Genomic DNA, 19,590 nt, shown 5'->3' on the forward strand with positions numbered 1-19,590 from the left:
GATATACTGTTTTGGCGTTTTTCTTTCTGACTTACTTCACTCTGTATAATACGCTCCAGCTTCATCCGCCTCATTATAAAAGCTGGAGAGGGTGTGGAGAAAAGGGAACCCTCTTACACTGTTGGTGGGAATGCAAACTAGTGCAGCCTCCATGGAGAACAGTGCGGAATTTCTTAAAAAATTTAAAACAGATCTGCTGTATGACCCAGCAATCCCACTGCTGGGCAAACACACTGAGGAAATCAGAATTGAAAGACATGTACCCCAGTGTTCATCACAGCACTGTTTACAATAGCTAGGACATGGAAGCAACATAGATGTCCATCGGCAGATGAATGGATAAGAAACCTGTGATACATATACACAGTAGAATATTACTCAGCTATGAACATAGACATTTTTCAAAGAAGATGTTCAAATGAGTAACAAGAGCATGCCAAGGTATTCAACCTCATCAATCACTAAGGAAATACGAATCAAAACCTCATGAGTCTTATACCATAAACCAGCATTGAAAATTAGGAAATGCTGATAGTTATTGGCTTTTCCCATAATTTTCTCTTCTGAAAGCACAATCTTTATTGGAAAAAGGATGAGAGAAACCACTTCTGCTCCTTGATCCAGCTCCCCCTCCTGGACTTTATAATCAAAAATGAGATGTTTTTAAATATAATAATTTATCAATATTACCATGAAACTGAGCAAAAGTTGGCACTATATGTAGGACTGGTGAATTGGAACAGACTAAATTACATTGCTATCTAGGAAAGCAGTATATCTTCTATTAGACACACTAGTGTCTAGGAAGTCAGTATTGTACCTAACCAAACGTCTCACTACATGCTTCTTCCATCAGAGAGAGAGAGAGATAGCTTGCGATAGTTATAGCTATAAAAGAAGAAATTCCTTATAGGAATTGACTCACAGTTTTGCAGATCAAGAAGTCCCACCATCTGCCGTGTTCAAGCCTGAGAACTAGGAGGGTCACTGATGTAATTTAATCCAAGTCCAAAGAAGGGGAAACCAGAAGTGCCAGTGTCTGTGGGCAGAAGAGAGTTGTCACGGGTAAGCAGAGAGAGCAAATTCATCCTTCCTTCACCATTTTTCTTCTATCCGAGACCTCAGCAGGTTGGGTAGTGCACATGGACACAAGCAGAGGTGGCCCTCTTGACTCAGTCTGCTGATTCAAATGCCAGTCTTTTCTGGAGACACTGTCACAGACACGCCTCGAGATAATGCTGTACCAGCTGTCTGGGTATCCCTTAGCCCAGTCAAGTTGACTCATAAAATTAACCATCATAGGAATCAACAATTTTCCTTGAACTATTATTGCCTGAATACCCTCTTCATCATTCTGTTAAAAACATTAAACTCTACTGCTTCATATAATCCAGATACAGCATCTAGGTCCTTGATTTCATAATTTTTCCATACCCACTTGCCTTGCTCTATTTTTGCCACACATCTTATCACCTCCTAATGTTCTATATTATTTTATCATTATATTTTCTGTTTCCTCTTGCTAAAATTCAAGCTCCGTAAAGACTAATTTTTATCTGTTTTAGCCTAGTGATATATTTCAAGCATCTATTTAAAATATACCTAGTAAATAATAGGGGCTCAATATCCATTTCATAAATGAACATAAGTAAAATCTTATTTAATGTAATGGTATATAGTTTCCTCTCTTTCTCTTCCTCTTCTATAGTGGACTACTCTTTGATAAAGTCCAGTGTAGAGTTATTTCTTATAATATTCATCCAACTTCATTTTTTTAGGTAACAGAAGTAGTCTTTACCTATCTAACATACAAACACATTTTATTAGTCTCCATATATTTTAGTTTATCATGGATTTCCTGTAGATTATTTTCCTATATTCTCTCAAATGACTTAGAGTAGACACATAGTACAATTCAAACTTTTTCAAAAAGCTTTTCTAAGAAGGTGTTGCACATATGAACACAGTACTAATGACCATATCAATGGAGAGACACATAACATACATATTCTGTTGGGCTCAAGAACATTTGTTTTTTTTTTTTTTTTTGCTGGAAACTGAACTGTAGCATTTTATGTATACTCTCACCTCCAAAATGCCCAGAGTAAAATGCTTTTGGTGTGTGTGTTGTTCAGTGAGAGACGGTAGCATTGTTACAGTTAAATCTTCATGGTATAGTAATGAAAAACCTGGTTCCCTAAAAGGCCGAAAAAATATTTCTCTCTGGGTTCTTATCTCACTGTCAGAAAGGGACTCAGGCTCAAAGAAAACATAGTCTGATACTTGCAGATCCTTAAGGATTAAACAACCAAGATTAAATTCCACACTCTTGCTTCTGACTGTTGATTGAACCCTAAACCATGTTTCATGGGTTGATGGAAATCAGAGTTAACTTTTATCTATAGGAAAATAATATTTTTATAGCTGCTCACAATCCTCCCTGTAAAACTGTCAATTTTACAAATGTTGTTGGCAATAGAAGCATAAGTTGCAATGCCTCAAAATAATCCTAAGTGCTATGCAATAAAAATAAATATCCATGGCCTGTTTTTTACTGAAACTATTATTTCTTGATTCACATTGACATAGCTGCTGCTGCTGCTGCTAAGTCGCTTCATTCGTGTCCGACTCTGTGTGACCCCATAGACGGCAGCCCACCAGGCTCCCCCGTCCATGAGATTCTCCAGGCAAGAACACTGGAGTGGGTTGCCATTTCCTTCTCCAATGCATGCAAGTGAAAAGTGAAAGTGAAGTCGCTCAGTTGTCTCCGACTCTTAGAGACCCCAGGGACCACAGCCTACCAGGCTCCTCTGTCCATGGGATTTTCCAGGCAGGAGTACTGGAGTGGGGTGCCATTGCCTTCTCCGCACTGACATAGCAACAGTTGCTAATATTTTTATTCATTAGATTTATCTTCTTCCCCTTATCTGCTTGCCTCCTTGCCTCCTGTGAAGACATAAGAACATATATTCTCATGACAATTAGGTATTAATGACACTATCAGTATGGCCCAAAGGAGCAGCCAACAAGAGCACCTGCCTTTCTCTCTTTTCTTATATTCATTTAATTTCAAGTCCTTCTCCCACCACGAATACACAAGTATATCCTCCCAAACCTCCACAAAGAGTAAACCCACCTAGTATGGTGGTATTAGGCCACCAACCAGAGAGACTTTTCTCTTTTTGGAACAATTTCAGTCTTAAAGGATATTTGTAATATTATCCTTAGTGAGAATATACTAATATTCTTCATGAAATGCTACTCATAGGGCTATCCTACCCATTATCAACCTAGGAATATGGCTATTAATTAATTGTGTAGGCAAATTACTTGTTGGGGTATCATGTGGGCAGTATAAGTAAATTCTGGAGTCAAATTTTCTGGGTTCAGTTCACAGCTCTGACATTTACTAGCTTTGTGACATTAGGCAGGTAACTTAAACCTCAGGGTTTGTTCATCTGTATAAGCCAACCTATAAAAGGATGGTTGTGATGATTTGCTGTGTTATTATCTTTACAGTTTCTGGTATCATATAATGTAAGATGCTATTATCAATATATAGCTACAAGTGATGGGGTGTTTTAGAAATATGTTGATAGTGACATTCAGTATCCCATCAGTTCTTTTTCTCCCTGTCTCTCAGGAAACTGAACTTACCACTGCCCCTAGGCAACTAAAAATGCTAAATAAATCAGCAAAGACCAGTAAAGGACTGGATTTATTTGTAGTGTTTCCTTATAGAAATTAAAAGTAAAAGTGAGTTTGCAATATCATAAAAGATTTTTAAAATAATTTCTAAGACTTGAAAGGCAGTAAACACTTCTCTGTACTGAATAGAAATGTATGGCTTTACTATTATTTTATATATGAAAGTCAAATTGATATTTTAAAAATTAGTAATGTGCCAAGTGGAGAACTCCTGGCTGATTCCATTTGAGATTCAATCCTTCTTGGTATTTAGGCTATTACAAAGCAAGATGGAGTCCAAGATGCCCATAGGACTTTTGCAAGATAAGTTTTTACTACATAGACATGTGATATTAATAGAGTGGAGGATTTACCAAAAGATCGTCTTTTAAAAACTCAAGAAAAGTTTAGGCATCAGTCACAACACTGCCTGGTCCCCTAAACTGTGCTGAATAGTAAAAAATTCTTTCCTTAGATTTTACTGATAGACTTTCAACATGAAATAGCATATGAATAATTTCTCCCTTTAAAAAGAACTTGTAAAAATTGATACGGAATTAATATTAAAATTTCAATCACACAGGCCAAGTCAACACAAAAATGAACCATTACCATACCATCCTAAAGAAGTACTGTTTGCATTTAAAAGATATTTGATTATTACTCTCATATTTGGGTGAAGAAAAAAACTGAAATGAAACTAAATTTTGTGATGAATTTCAAATAGTTTCTTCACCATAGACATGTTATTTCCTAAATATCAATCTAGAGTCATATGAAATCAACATAAAAATATTGAAGTCCTTGAAAACTGGTTCTGTATTTCAATGGTTTAAACACTCAGCCCTACTCTTTCCTATAGAATTTCTCTATTTCTTTTTTTTTTAATTTAATTTTATTTTATTTTTTCACTTTACAATATTGTATTGGTTTTGTCATATATCAACATGAATCCGCCACAGGTATACTTGTGTTCCCCATCATGAACCCTCCTCCCTCCTCCATCCCCATACCATCCCTCTGGGTCATCCCAGTGTACTAGCCCCAAGCATCCAGTATCATGCATCAAACCTGGACTGGAGACTCGTTTCATATATGATATCATACATGTTTCAATGCTATTCTCCCAAATCATCCCACCCTCTCCCTCTCCCACAGAGTCCATAAAACTGTTCTATACATCTGTGTCTCTTTTGCTGTCTTGCATACAGGGTTATTGTTACCACCTTTCTAAATTCCATATATATGTGTTAGTATACTGTATTGGTGTTTTTCTTTCTGGCTTACTTAACTCTTTATAATAGGCTCCAGTTTCATCCACTTCATTAGAACTGATTCAAATATATTATTTTTAATGGCTGAGTAATACTCCATTGTGTATATGTACCACAGCTTTCTTATCCACTCATCTGCTGATGGACATCTAGGTTGCCTCCATGTCCTGGCTATTATAAACAGTGCTGTGATGAACATTGGGGTACATGTGTCTCTTTCCCTTCTGGTTTCCTCAGTGTGTATGCCCAGCAGTGGGATTGCTGGATCATAAGGCAGTTCTATTTCCAGTTTTTTAAGGAATCTCCACACTGTTCTCCATAATGGCTGTACTAGTTTGCATTCCCACCAACAGTGTAAGAGGGTTCCCTTTTCTCCACACCCTCTCCAGCATTTATTGCTTGTAGACTTTTGGATTGCAGCCATTCTGACTGGTGTGAAATGGTACCTCATAGTGGTTTTGATTTGCATTTCTTTGATAATGAGTGATGTTGAGCATCTTTTCATATGTTTGTTAGCCTTCTGTATGTCTTCATTGGAGAAATATCTATTTAGTTCTTTGGCCCATTTTTTTGATTGGGTCATTTATTTTTCTGGAATTGAGCTGCAGGAGTTGCTTGTATATTTTTGAGATTAGTTGTTTGTCAGTTGCTTCATTTGCTATTATTTTCTCCCATTCTGAAGGCTGTCTTTTCACCTTGCTTATAGTTTCCTTTGTTGTGCAGAAGCTTTTAAGTTTAATTTCTCTATTTCTGAGTATTTTAATATAGAGTTAGTTCTTTGTGTTCCATTTTGTTATATAATAGTTTTATTGGTTTAACAATGATGTATATTGTATTTTCCTAATTCTGCTTTATTTAATGTCTTTCTGTTTCCTTTAGAGATGAAGGGTAATGGGAGAATATAACATTCTTGGGCTGCCCTGTAGTTCTGGAATTATGGGTTATTGGGAAGAAGTCCAAGACCACCATGATTTCCCTTTCGATACTGACTTGCTCTTCTACCTGGATACATATGCTTTATTCCGTCCTTGAAATTTAGCAACAAAGGGCCTTTGTAATGAACTTTACTAAAAAATCTCTAGCACCCCTCTTGGCTTTGCAGCTCTAGTTCACCCTTAGTTTTCCTCTGTTTCTATAATTTTATTTTTGTAGTATTTCTTCCCCACCCACCAAATCTTCCACTCCTCTTCAGCTTGTTGACACTTCTCCTATTTGAGATATAATTATGTGTCAAAATTATGTGCTCTGAACATCTGTGTGATAAACTATTTACTGAACTATATTTTGTGTTTTGGGATGCAATTGTGTATTCTCTGTCTACTTAACAGAATGTGGTGCTTCTAAGTGAAAAAAGTGTTACAAGGGGCAAGTGATAAATACAAAGACATTAGAAGCCATGCATTTGCTAAATAAAAATAGCATCCCTGCAGTAATTGTCAGAATCACATGCTATATCAAACAGGCTTAGGCTGAAGAGCATCGTTTGTCAAACATAGCCTCACTGAGAACATCTCTCCCTTGGAACCCTCCCTGCCAGCGTAATTTCTGCTGATTTCAAAGGTTTCTTTGTGGTTATCTTAGGTCTCTTGGCCAGCTTGTCACAAAGGGTAAACTGGTCTTTTACCATCATGCACCCAACTCAGGATTTTATCCTACCCATTTTCTAGAGAGAATTAAGTTTCTTTTTCATAGAGAAGATGTTAGTTTGGGGCATCTATAATTTGGGGGTTCGGCAAAAGACCAAATAGAAAAGTCAAGAATAGAGACATTTGGACTTTCAGAGGCAATATATAAAATGAAAGTTTTCTTAGGAAAAAAAATATTTATCTCTTTATATTTATCTACTGTTGTTCTTTCCTATTCACTGCACAAAAAAGTTTTGTTGTAAAAGCATTTTTTAAAGCAGGAACTTATACATTTAGAGTCAAATTTAAAGGCTCTATTCATAAAATAGGCAAACAACACATTTTGGGGCCATTATGAAAAATCAACTCCATATGAAGCATATATTTTATGGATTGCTAAATGTTCATGGTAGATTATACATAGAGCAGTCCTCATCAAAGACCTTAGGATGACACAAACGATAATAATAAATGAGTGTCTTTGGTAAGGGTTTGAGAGCAGTATAGAAAATTCTTTAGGAGCTTCGAGAGGATGAGCCCCCTTTTTCTTGAAGGAATCAAGACAAATTTTATCAAATACTCAAGAGATAGAGAGAGGTGGACAGAATCAGAGAGTAACAGAAGCAAGGCATGGAGGCAGGCTATTACGATGGAAGTGTTCCCCCTCCCCCAGGAAATATCCTATCTAATGACAGCTGTGACCCTTAAAGGTTATTAAAACTTGTATAGCTATTGCACACATATCAGTAGTTTTACAAGTCTCTCTGATAACAAGTAATATGAAATGAAATTATAGTTGATACTATATTTAGTACCAGGTCATTGATTTACAGAAGGTCAAGATTAGCCACAGACTGAACAGCTGAAGCTTATTATGTTCTTCTGGTCACTTAGCTTTTATGACCATCCCTACACACACACACGCACACAGCCTTTCATCCTAGACCATTAGCTTATTTTCCATTAACTTTATATGTCTTCTGCAATCCCACTTCCCTGATTCTCATGTCTGCAAATACAGTGACACTCTTTAAGAGGTACCCTTCTATGATTTCATTATGTTCCAAAAGCTAGCTTTTAAGCTCCATGTGATTTCATTTTTGCTATAGTCCTAGTTCCTGTAACACGGTGAATACTCAATAATAGTTGTCAAATGAACAGAAGATTAAGAGACTGTCATAGGCCAGCCTGTTTGACAAGCAGAAGATGGATTATCGTGTCCATTTTGTAGATAAGTTTGCAGAGATAAAGAGAGGTTCTAATTCCCTAACTTGTGCTCATTTTATCATGAGACATTGCTTTTACTCAAACAATGATTAATGGTAGCAATTACAGATTGGGTGCAGGAGTAATGTAATGATGGTTTGGATGCAGAGAACCTACAATGGTCCCTCAAATCATGCTATACAAGCATCACACAGTCAGCCAAGGAGGGGATAGTAGTATCTAATGAGAGAGAATACAACTGGGAAGAGACAAAAATTAAACATGTGTGGTTTGTCACAATTTCCTTAATTGTCTTGCCCTCTAACTTCACCTTTTCATACTCAATCTCTCCCCTTTCTATAACCTGGATTATTAATAATTATACTTTTAGTTAATGATTCCCAAGTGTTTTCTTGCAGGGAGAATTGGGGCAATGGTAGAAACAGCACAGGAGTAGTGAGATACTTTCATTAGAAGGAGCTTGAATTTATTGCTGATTAGACCAAAAGCAACGAAATAGTGTTATACAGGGAGAAACTGAGTCTATGTGGGTTATGTGAGAGTAATTGTGGGTACATTTTGTCATAAAATGGTGAGATCCTTAGATATATTTGCACATTATGTGTGACACTGATCCAACTCTTTGCAACCCCATGAACCACAGCATACCAGGCCTCCCTGTCCATCACCAAATCCCAGAGCCTACCCAAACCCATGTCCATTGAGTCAGTGATGCCATCCAACCATCTCATCCTCTGTCGTCCCCTTCTCCTCCTGCCCTCAATCTTTCCCAGCATCAGGGTCTTTTCCAGTGAGTCAGGTCTTCTCATCAGGTGGCCAAAGTATTGGAGTTTCAGCTTCAGCATCAGAGCTTTCAATGAATATTCAGGACTGATTTCCTTTAGGATGGACTGGTTGGATCTCCTGGCAGTCCAAGTGACTCTCAAGAGTCTTCTCCAACACCACAGTTCAAAAGCATCAATTCTTCGGCACTCAGCTTTCTTCACAGTCCAACTCTCACATCCATACATGACCACTGGAAAAACCATAGCCTTGACTAGACAGACCTTTTTTAATATGCTGTCTAGTTTGGTCATAACTTTCCTTCCAAGGAGTACACATCTTTTAATTTCATGGCTGCAATCACCATCTGCAGTGATTTTGGAGCCCAGAAAAATAAAGTCAGCCACTGTTTCCACTGTTTATCCATCTATTTGCCATGAAGTGATGGGAAGCCACTGTTTCCACTGTTTATCCATCTATTTGCCATGAAGTGATGGGACCGGATGCCATGATCTTTGTTTTCTGAATGTTGAGCTTTAAGCCAACTTTTTCACTCTCCTGTTTCACTTTTATCAAGAGGCTCTTTAGTTCCTCTTTACTTTCTGCCATAAGGGTGGTATCATCTGTATGTCTGAGGTTATTGATATTTTTCCTGGCAATATTGATTCCAGCTTATGCTTCCTCCAGCCCAGCGTTTCTCATGATGTACTCTGCATATAAGTTAAATAAGCAGGTGAAAATATACAGCCTTGACGTACTCCTTTTCCTATTTGGAACTAGTCTGTTGTTCCATGTCCAGTTCTAACTGTTGCTTTCTGACCTGCATACAGGTTTCTCAAGAGGCAGGTCAAGTGGTCTGGTATTCCCATCTCTTTCAGAATTTTCCACAATTTATTGTGATCCACACAGTCAAAGGCTTTGGCATAGTCAATAAAGCAGAAATAGATGTTTTTCTGGAACTCTCTTGCTTTTTTGATGATCCATCAGATGTTGGCAATTGATCTCTGGTTCCTCTGCCTTTTCTAAAACCAGCTTGAACATCTGGAAGTTCACGGTTCATGTATTGCTGAAGCCTGGCTTGGAGAATTTTGAGCATTACTTTACAAGCGTGTGAGATGAATGCAGTTGTCTGGTAGTTTGAGCATTCTTTGGCACTGCCTTTCTTTGGGATTAGAATGAAAACTCACCTTTTCCAGTCCTGTGGCCACTGCTGAGTTTTCCAAATTTGCTGGCATATTGAGTGCAGCACTTTCACAGGATTATCTTTCAGGATTTGAAATAGCTCAACTGCAATTCCATCACCTTTACTAGCTTTGTTCATAGTGATGCTTCCTAAGGCCCATTTGACTTCACATTCCAGGATGTCTGGCTGTATGTGAGTGATCACACCATCGTGATTATTTGAGTCATGAAGATCTTTTTCATACAGTTCTTCTGTGTATACTTGCCACCTCTTCTTAATATCTTCTGCTTCTGTTAGGTCTCTACCATTTCTGTCCTTTATCGAGCCCATCTTTGCATGAAACGTTCCCTTGGTATCTCTAATTTTCTTGAAGAGATCTCTGCTGCTGCTGCTAAGTCACTTCAGTCGTGTCTGACTCTGTGGGACCCCATAGACGGCAGCCCGCCAGGCTCCCCCGTCCCTGGGATTCTCCAGGCAAGAACACTGGAGTGGGTTGCCATTTCCTTCTCCAAAGCATAAAGTGAAAAGTGAAAGGGAAGTTGCTCAGTCGTGTCCGACTCTTAGCGACCCCATAGACTGCAGCCTACCAGGCTCCTCCGTCCGTGGGATTTTCCAGGCAAGAGTATTGGAGTGGGGTACCATTGCCTTCTCTGGAAGAGATCTCAAGTCTTTCCCATTCTATTGTTTTCCTCTATTTCTTTACATTGATCGCTGAGGAAGGCTTTCTTACACTGATGAACTGGTAGAAACAAGGCTTTTAGAAGTTTTGTTATATGCTAAAAATAGGAGTCTCTAGAGAGACTGTAATGAAGACTTCAATTTCTGTTAATCATCTTTTAGTTGCCAGACATGTTGTTCATTCACAAGTAGACATAAGGCAGCCTAGTTACTGTGATTTCCTTGTGGTCTCCTGATTTGGTAGGAATGTTTCAGCTCTATATATTGTAGCAGAAAACATGATATATAGGGGCCCATATGTAGAGGGGTTAATTTCTTCTCAGCTAACAAGAAGTCTGGAAGTACTTTCTCCTACCACTTTCTTCCACCACTTTCTTCCTTCAGAAAAGGATGTGGGAAAAGGGCTTGTGTCCAAATAAATATAGAGAATTCATAACACTGTGCAAGTCTCAAGAAAAACAGAGGGTGTTCTGTAAGGTACCACTATTGTGAAGTAAGTCAAGAGTAGTTCAGAGGAAGGAATAAAGAGGCAAAGAACAGGAAGTATGGAAAGTATGTTTGCTGAAGTATTTAAGAATATTCATTTCTGTTGTAAAGACCATGACAAAAAAATAGCAGGCAAACTTAAGCACAGAAGCAAGTAACTGCTGAGATATATTAGACATAGTGTTAGCATAGCACATATATCCATGTGCTAATTATAACAGATATGATGGAAGGAATAGGTAAACCTTATCTATTCATAAGACATATATTAGGTCATCTCCAGTTGGTAGCAATGTAATCAGGTATCCATAGATGACACACATTCCGGCCTTAGGCATCCTCTTCCAAATCACAGATAAAAACCATGGATACTCAGCAGGCTAGCAGTCAGTTTTAACCATAACCAGTAATTTACCTTGACTCTCCCTAATAGAGCAAGTGTCTTTAGGCACAAGGTACCTTCCATCTGCCAAACCTTGCTTGGCTTGTCTTCTGAACCATATGATTAACAGGAGGTTGGTGTGATATAGAGATAGAATATGCAAGCACTGCACAATGTAGAATCCATCTTTCTTGCATTTTATTTAAGGATACTTCCTTACCCTGTTACTAATATTGATAGTTGTTAATATTATATATAATACATGAATATTATATATGCATATGTTATATATTAATCATATACATTATAGCAGTCATTGATAATATCAACCATATAACATTATAGCACATAATATTGTATATATGCATGTATTATATGTAACATAATTATTAATATTAACAGTTCATAGTCACAGTATGCAAGTATTTGCTCCAGGAAATGACTGATTTTAAAACAAATCAATTTCCTTTGCCTCTAATGAAAATTTTATAAGAAGATTTTATATAAAGAAGCTATTGAATGTGGAAACCTGTGTTTATCTCCTATAGATATTTTCCTCTTGATATTGCAAATGAAACTTTTCATGCATATACAACTCAGAGCTGACTTCCAGGCAGAGTGCCTAGCAATAGAGATCTCCCTGTACAGCATAGATCCTTGGAAGAAGGCTGAGTGCTGAAGAATTGGTGCTTTCAAGCTGTTGTGCTGGATGAAATTCTTGAGAGTCCCCTGGACAGCAGGGAGATCAAACCTGTCAATCCTAAAGGAAATTAACCCTGAATATTCATTGGAAGGACTGATGCTGAAGCTCCTGTACTTAGGACTTGATGTGAAGAGCCAACTCACTGGAAAACACCTTGATGCTGGGAAAGATTGAAAGCAAAAGGAGGAGGAGGTGGTAGAGGATGAGATGGTTAGACAGCATCACTGATTCAATGGCCATGAGTTTGAGCAAACTCCTGGAGGCAGTTAAGGATAGCAGAGCCTGGCGTGCTATAGTCCATGGGGTTGCAAAGAGTCGGACATGACTTAGCAACTGAACAGCAGCAAATCAGAGCTTTAATGTCTGCTGCTGCCGCCAAGTTGCTTCAGTCGTGTCCGACTCTGTGCGACCCCATAGATGGCAGCCCACCAGGCTCCCCCGTCCCTGGGATTCTCCAGGCAAGAACACTGGAGTGGGTTGCCATTTCCTTCTCCAATGCATGGAATTGAAAAGTGAAAGTGAAGTCGCTCAGTCATGTCCGACTCTTAGCGGCCTCATGGACTGCAGCCTACCAGGCTCCCCCATCCATGGGATTTTCCAGGCAAGAGTACTGGAGTGGGGTGCCATTGCCTTCTCCGCCTTAATGTCTATATAATCTCTATTATAAACTTATTTGCCTGAGCATGTGTGTGTCCTTGGTTGAATCATGTTGGTTCTTATTCACCTCATTTACAATTGCTCTTTTTTCCATGTTGTAAAAGTTCTAACACTACACCTCATTCAATTTGACCCTTACTATGATACCTTACCCCAGATGCACAGTCCTAAAAACAGCCTACAAGCATACCACAAATCATTCACCTATTCATCTCAAGAGAAATTTATTTCAACATAATTATTCTTTTTATGTGTAATGTTTGTTCACCAAATGGTTAATACATTCAAGACTTGATGTTTTTATGTTAATAATAATTGGAATGAGAATTCAATTAAGAAGAAAATATTAGCACATAAATCCACATGGTCACAGGAAAGAAATTAAAATTTTCAATTATGTACACAATTTTATTGTAGAGAATAATGACTGAGTGATTACTAAAATACTTTCAAGCATAAAATTATATTATGTTAGTATAAAATTCTATTGACGTGAAAATACAAACTTATGAGCAAAGGGAGCAATGTAAAATTTATAATAATAAAGATAATTGTTCATTTTAAATGATTTATAGCTAGTAACAAATTGCTATTGCATTAGTACACCACGGGAAATTTATAAAGGGATGATATATGCTAAATATTTTTTAACATCAAATTTTACAATATGTGATAAATCACACCAGTTCCAATTGCTTAAGTTTAGTATCTAAATGGACTTTTAAAAATCTAGAGGTAACTACAATGTGTACAAAGTAGTATAGTAGTAAAATACAAACATATTATTAATCAAAGTGCAACAGACTAAAATTTCCAGATAAAAGACAAAGTATATCATAATAGTGAAAAAAACTTGGACTCTTATAAACTGACTAATGTTTATATGGACTCAAAGGACTCAGGGTAATCAATTCAACATTAAAAGAGAAGAACAATGTTGGTGAACTGATTATTGCCTTAAGACTTAAAGCTATAGTAATCAAGACAGTGTGTTTTGGACAAAGAGTAAACAAATCAATGAAGCAGTAGAAAGTCCAGGAAGAGACCTCTCTGAGGATACTCAGTTGTTCTTTAACAAAGGAACAAGGGCACTGCAATGGAGAATGGACAGCCTCTTCAACAAATGGTGTTGGAACAACTGGACATCCACATACCAAAAGAAAAGAATCCAGACACAGACCTTACACCATTCACAAAAAGGAACTCAAAATGATTATGGACATAAACGTAAATTTTAAAATTATGAAACTTCTAGAGGATGTAATAGGAGAAAATCCAGACGGCCTTAGATATGGCAATAGTTTTTAGATACAACACCAAAGGCATGATCCATGAAAGAAATCATTCTAAACTGAAGAAATAAAAGCAAAAATAAACAAATGGGGCGTAATCAAACTTACAAGGTTTTGCACAGCAAAGGAAACCACAGGCAAAATGAAAAGACAACCTACTGAATGGGAGAAAATATTTGCAAATGACGTGACTGATAAGGACTTAATTTCCAAAATATACAAAAAGCTCATATAACCCAACAACAACAGAAAGAACAACAACAACAACAACAAATCAACTGAAAATGAGTATAAGAACTATATAGATACTCTTCAAAGAAGACATACAGATGGCCAACAGGTCCATGAAAAGATGGGTCAACGTCACTAATCATTAGAGAAATGTGAATCAAAATTACAATAAGGTATTACCTCACATAGGTTAGAATGACCATCATTAAGAAGTCTACAAATAAATACTGGAGAGGGTGTGGCAACAACGGAAACATCTTATGCTGTTGGTGGAAATGTACGTTTGTACAGCCACTAAGGAAAACAGTACATATATTCTCCAAAACACTAAAAATAAAATTTCCATATGCTCCAACAACTTTACTCCTGGACATATATCTGGACAAAACTATAATTCAAAACATGCATGCACCCCTATGTTCATAGCAGCACTATCCACAATAGCCAAGCCATGGAAACAACCTGAATGTCCATTGATGGACGAATGGATAAAGAAGATGTGTCATGTATATACAATAGAATACTGCTGCTGCTGCTAAGTCGCTTCAGTCATGTCCAACTCTGTGTGACCCCATAGACGGCAGCTCACCAGGCTCCCCCGTCCTTGGGATTCTCCAGGCAAGAACACTGGAGTGGGTTGCCATTTCCTTCTCCAATGCAGGAAAGTGAAAAGCGAAAGTGAAGTCGCTCAGTCGTGTCCGACTCTTCGCGACCCCATGGACTGCAGCCCACCAGGCTCCTCCGTCTAACCATAAAAAAAAAAAAAAAAAATAATGGCATTTGCAGCAACATGAATGCACGAGAGATTACCATAATAAGTGAAGTCAGAAATAAAGAGACTAACATCATTTGATATTGCTTACATGTGGAATCTAAAATATGGCACAGATGAACATATCTACAAAACAGAAATGGATTCACAGACAAGAGACTTGTTGGTTCCTAAGTGGGGTGGTGTGAGATGGATGGAGTAGGAGGCTGGGGTTATCAGATGCAAGCTATTATATATAGAATGGATAAACAGTGTGTTCCACTATACTTAATGTAGAAAATGAACAAGCAGCTACCATATAGCACAGGGAACTCTGTTCAATATTATGTAGAAACTTAAATGGGAAAATAATTTGAAAAAGAACAGATACATGTATAACAGAGCCACTTTGCACAGCAGAAATTAACACAACATTGTAAATCAATTACATTTGAATTAAAACATAAATTAATGCACCAATTTTCCTGGGAAAAACAAGAAATAATTGTTAAACTGGCTTTATTAAAATTAAAATAAAAAAATTCTGCTCTGTGAAAGTCAGTGTCAAGAGAGTGAGAAGACAAACTACAGCCTGGGAGAAAATATTTGCACAAGGAGCAGCTGATAAAGAGCTGCTATTAAAAATATTAAGAATTCCTAAAAGTTAGTAATAAAAAAATAATAACCTAATTACAAAAGGGGTTATCATGGTAACTCTTTTGAAATGTACAGAAATACAAGTCACTGAGTTGTATAAGGACTGATGTTGAAGCTGAAGCTCCAATACTTTGGCCACCTGATGCAACGAAGTGACTCATTTGAAAAGATCCTGTTGCTGGGGAAGATTGAAGGCAGGAGGAGAAGGGGATGGCAGAGGATGATGCCGAGGTCCTGCCCCAGCTGATCCGGGGTATTCGAAGGAGAGACGGCTTAGGCGACCTATTCAGATGTTAATTAGAGATATAAAGAGTAATAGAATGAGGACAGCTCAGTAGGAAAATTCAGTGGAGAAAAGAGGCTGAGTAGCTTGGTTTACGCGGAAAATCAATATAACCCGTGACACCAGATTAGCTCTGACCACGGAGGCCGCAGGTGCCCTCTCAAATAGCGGAAGGTGCCCCACCTTAGACACCTTCTCGAGTGGGTCTTAGAAGCCCAGGCAAATAAATGGTCGCAGAGGATATCCGTGCTCCAGATGGAGACTTCAGCCAGAATGTGAAAAGAATGACACGGGGAGACCAAGCGTTGGTGAGCAAGGCCCGTAGCTTTATTTTCAACAGGGGCTTTTATACCCTAAGTTACACATAGAGGATAATAGGGATGCAAAGTCAGCAGTTTTTGATCCTTATCAAAAACCAGGGTTTCTTTCCTGCAAATTTATCGTATACAAATGGTTTAGGTGATTTACATCATCTTCTGGCCAGAAGGCCTATTAACATTTTATGACTCTTGACAAGGACTTATCAACAAAGACTTATTTTCTCTAAGAGTAATTATTTTAAGGTTTGGCGCCATCTTCCGAAGATAAAATTGCATTCCTATAGGGCGGATGTGGAATGGGTTTACAACAAAGAAAAGAGTTTATTACCTTAAGGGTCTAAAGTTACTAACACCAAGGCCACTACTTATTTTTTCTACATACCAACTATTAATTAATTAATATTCAAGGATACAATTCAGGGGATGTGGAAACTTGGCAACAAGCATTGGCTCATCAATGAAATCCTTTACTAGTTTATTCTGACAGTTTCTAACTCTCTGAGAGGCTCTAAGCTATTTGAATATCTTAAGCTTCCCATGCCTCTCGAGGCTGGGAGACTGTAAACAATCGTATGCATAGCTGTAGGAGTCCAGGTAAACTTGTCAGGCGAGTTAGAGAGCCAGCTGAGGGGTTTGGATTTAAACACTCCTAGTTGCCCAGGAACTTTATTAATTGGAGCTGTAAGTTAACTCTTTGACAGAGAGAGCGAGATGGTGGTAGGGGACAGCCCTCAGTAAAGTCAGAGGTGAGAGCACAAAGCAATAAAGTAGGCAGACTCTGGTTTTTTGGGGGTAGATACTCGAGAATATCCGGGGACTCCTGAGGCTCGATCCCGCCTTTGCTTATGCCGAGCCTCCTTCCTCATGACCTTTGTCACGAGTGGAATGTCTCTCGCTGGCTCCCGGCAGGATGAGATGGTTGGATGGCATCACCGACTCAATGGACCTGAGTTTGAGTACACTCTGGGAGTTGGTGATGGACAGGGAGGCCTGGTGTGCTGCAGTCCATGGAGTCGCAAAGAGTCTGACGTGACTGAGCGACTGAACTGAACTGAGTTATATAAAAGGAAATAACATAGTGTTGTAGGCTAATTATTCTTTAAAAACAAACAAACTCACAGAAAAAGGTCAGATTTGTGATTACCAGAGGCAAGTGGTAGGAGGAGGTAGAATTGGATGAAGGCAAACACAAGGTACAAACTTCCAGTTTTACTTTAATTGTAAGTAAGTACTAAGGAAATAAAAGAGAACATAATAAATATAGTTAACACTGCTGTATGTTATGGGAGTTTGTGTTACAAGAGTAAATCCTAAGAGTTCTCACATAAGGAAAAATTTTTCTTTACTATTTCTATAATTTCCTATTCACATGATATGACAGATGGTCACTGAACTTACTGTGATAATCATTTCATGATGTATGGAAGTCAAATTATGCTATACACTTCCAACTTATATAGTGCTATATATGAATTATATTTCAACAGGATGAATTAGGAGATTAAGATATATGTATATAATAAACATTATAATATAATAATATATAATATAACAAATACTATAACACTATAATATATAATATATATAAATAATAAAATATAATTATATAATATAAATATACTATAAAATGTATTTATTGTATTATCAATAATATAATATATATAATAAATATAATAATATAATACTGCTGCTGCTGCTAAGTCACTTCAGTCATGTCCGACTCTGTATAGACGGAGCCCACCAGGCTTCCCCATCATTGGGATTCTCCAGGCAAGAACACTGGAGTGGGTTGCCATTCCTTTATAATAAATATTATAATATAAAATAATTTAAAATATTATAATATAATATAAATTATAAAATGAATTATATCATGATATTATTATTTATTATAATATAATATAAAACATAATATTATATTATAATATAATAATAATATATACATATAATCTAGTGTAAAACACCCAGTGGGCAGCTGCTGTATAGCGCAGGGAGCTCAGCTTGGTGCTCTGTGATGACCTAGAAGGGTGGGATAGGGGAGGTGGGAGTGAGGTTCAAGAGAGAAGGGATATATGTATACATATAACTGTTTCACTTTGTTGTACCACAGAAAGTAACACAACATATAAAGAAATTATACTCCAGTAATAAAATTAAAAATAAATACAAAAGCAGTTTACATAAGACTACTACTACATGATTCTTTGCGCTTGTTAACTTTTTTTGATAACAGCACAGCAATGTGGAGGAATGTTTCCAAGACACTGAGATCAGGCCTGTCTCCATGCTGAGGTATGTGTGTGTGTGTGCATGTAAAATAAGCAGAACCAAAATATTAATGGTTTATGAATATATATGCAATATAACCACAGAGAAAAGCATGGGAATGATAACACAATAATCAGGAGTATAATCACCCCTGGACAATGGGAGAGGAAAGTAACTGAGAGGAGAATACAATGATCTTCTGAGGTGTAAATATTCCATTTCTAAGCTGCATGGGGAGAACTTGGGTGTTAATTTATTTCATAATCTTTAAATGTTATATGTGCATTATGGAATTATAAAGGGAAGAGGTGGTAGAATTTATTGAACTCTATGAAATAGTCCTGGGATGGGGGGGTTTCTAGATGGTGTTTGCTAGAGAGGGCCCTATTATCATCAGGATCCCGGTTCCTCTGTTTTCCTGGTCTGTTTTCCTCCATGTGTCAGCTGCATCCTTTCCTCCTTGTAGTAAGGGTTGGCTGTTACAGTTCTGGTTTATAGTTTATGAACACAAGACTACTCTGAAAAGGAGAACTTTTATTATTCAAACTATCAGGCAAAAGTCCTTGACTTCACACACATCAAACCTACATAGGTTATGTCCCTGCCTGAATGAATCCCTGTGCAAGGAAGTAGGGGCGAGGCCAATTACTCTCCACCCAGGATACGGGTGGAGGTTGTGGAGTCAACCAACTAGGGCGACCACTCTGCTCAGTAGCCGGAGGCTTGACATGTTCTAGTTGATGCTTCTGTGTCCCACAAAACCTCTTAATCCCAGGCAAGCCAAGATGCTGGTCACCATACAACCAGCAGCATAGACATAAAAATCAGCTGCCCCCTTCCCCCAAACCCGTGCTCAAGTCTTATTACTAGGTAGTAGATTTAAATAAACGACTATTTCTACTTTCTCATAACAGGCATCTTTCTCCCATAGGAACTACTGAATCTTTTTCAATTATAGAATTCCACACTCAAAGAATTTCTTAAAATTTTTTTCTCTTTCTCTTAAATGATCAATTAATATCCCTTATGTTTTCTGATATTATTATTTGATGTAATTTTCTAGTCTGTCAGCAGCATTTCTAAACCTTCTTTAGAATCAGAGCCCCAAAACATGAGATCCTATG

The sequence above is a fragment of the Bos mutus genome, chromosome 11 (genome assembly GCF_027580195.1).
Source record: "Bos mutus isolate GX-2022 chromosome 11, NWIPB_WYAK_1.1, whole genome shotgun sequence".
Taxonomy (NCBI): Eukaryota; Metazoa; Chordata; class Mammalia; order Artiodactyla; family Bovidae; genus Bos; species Bos mutus.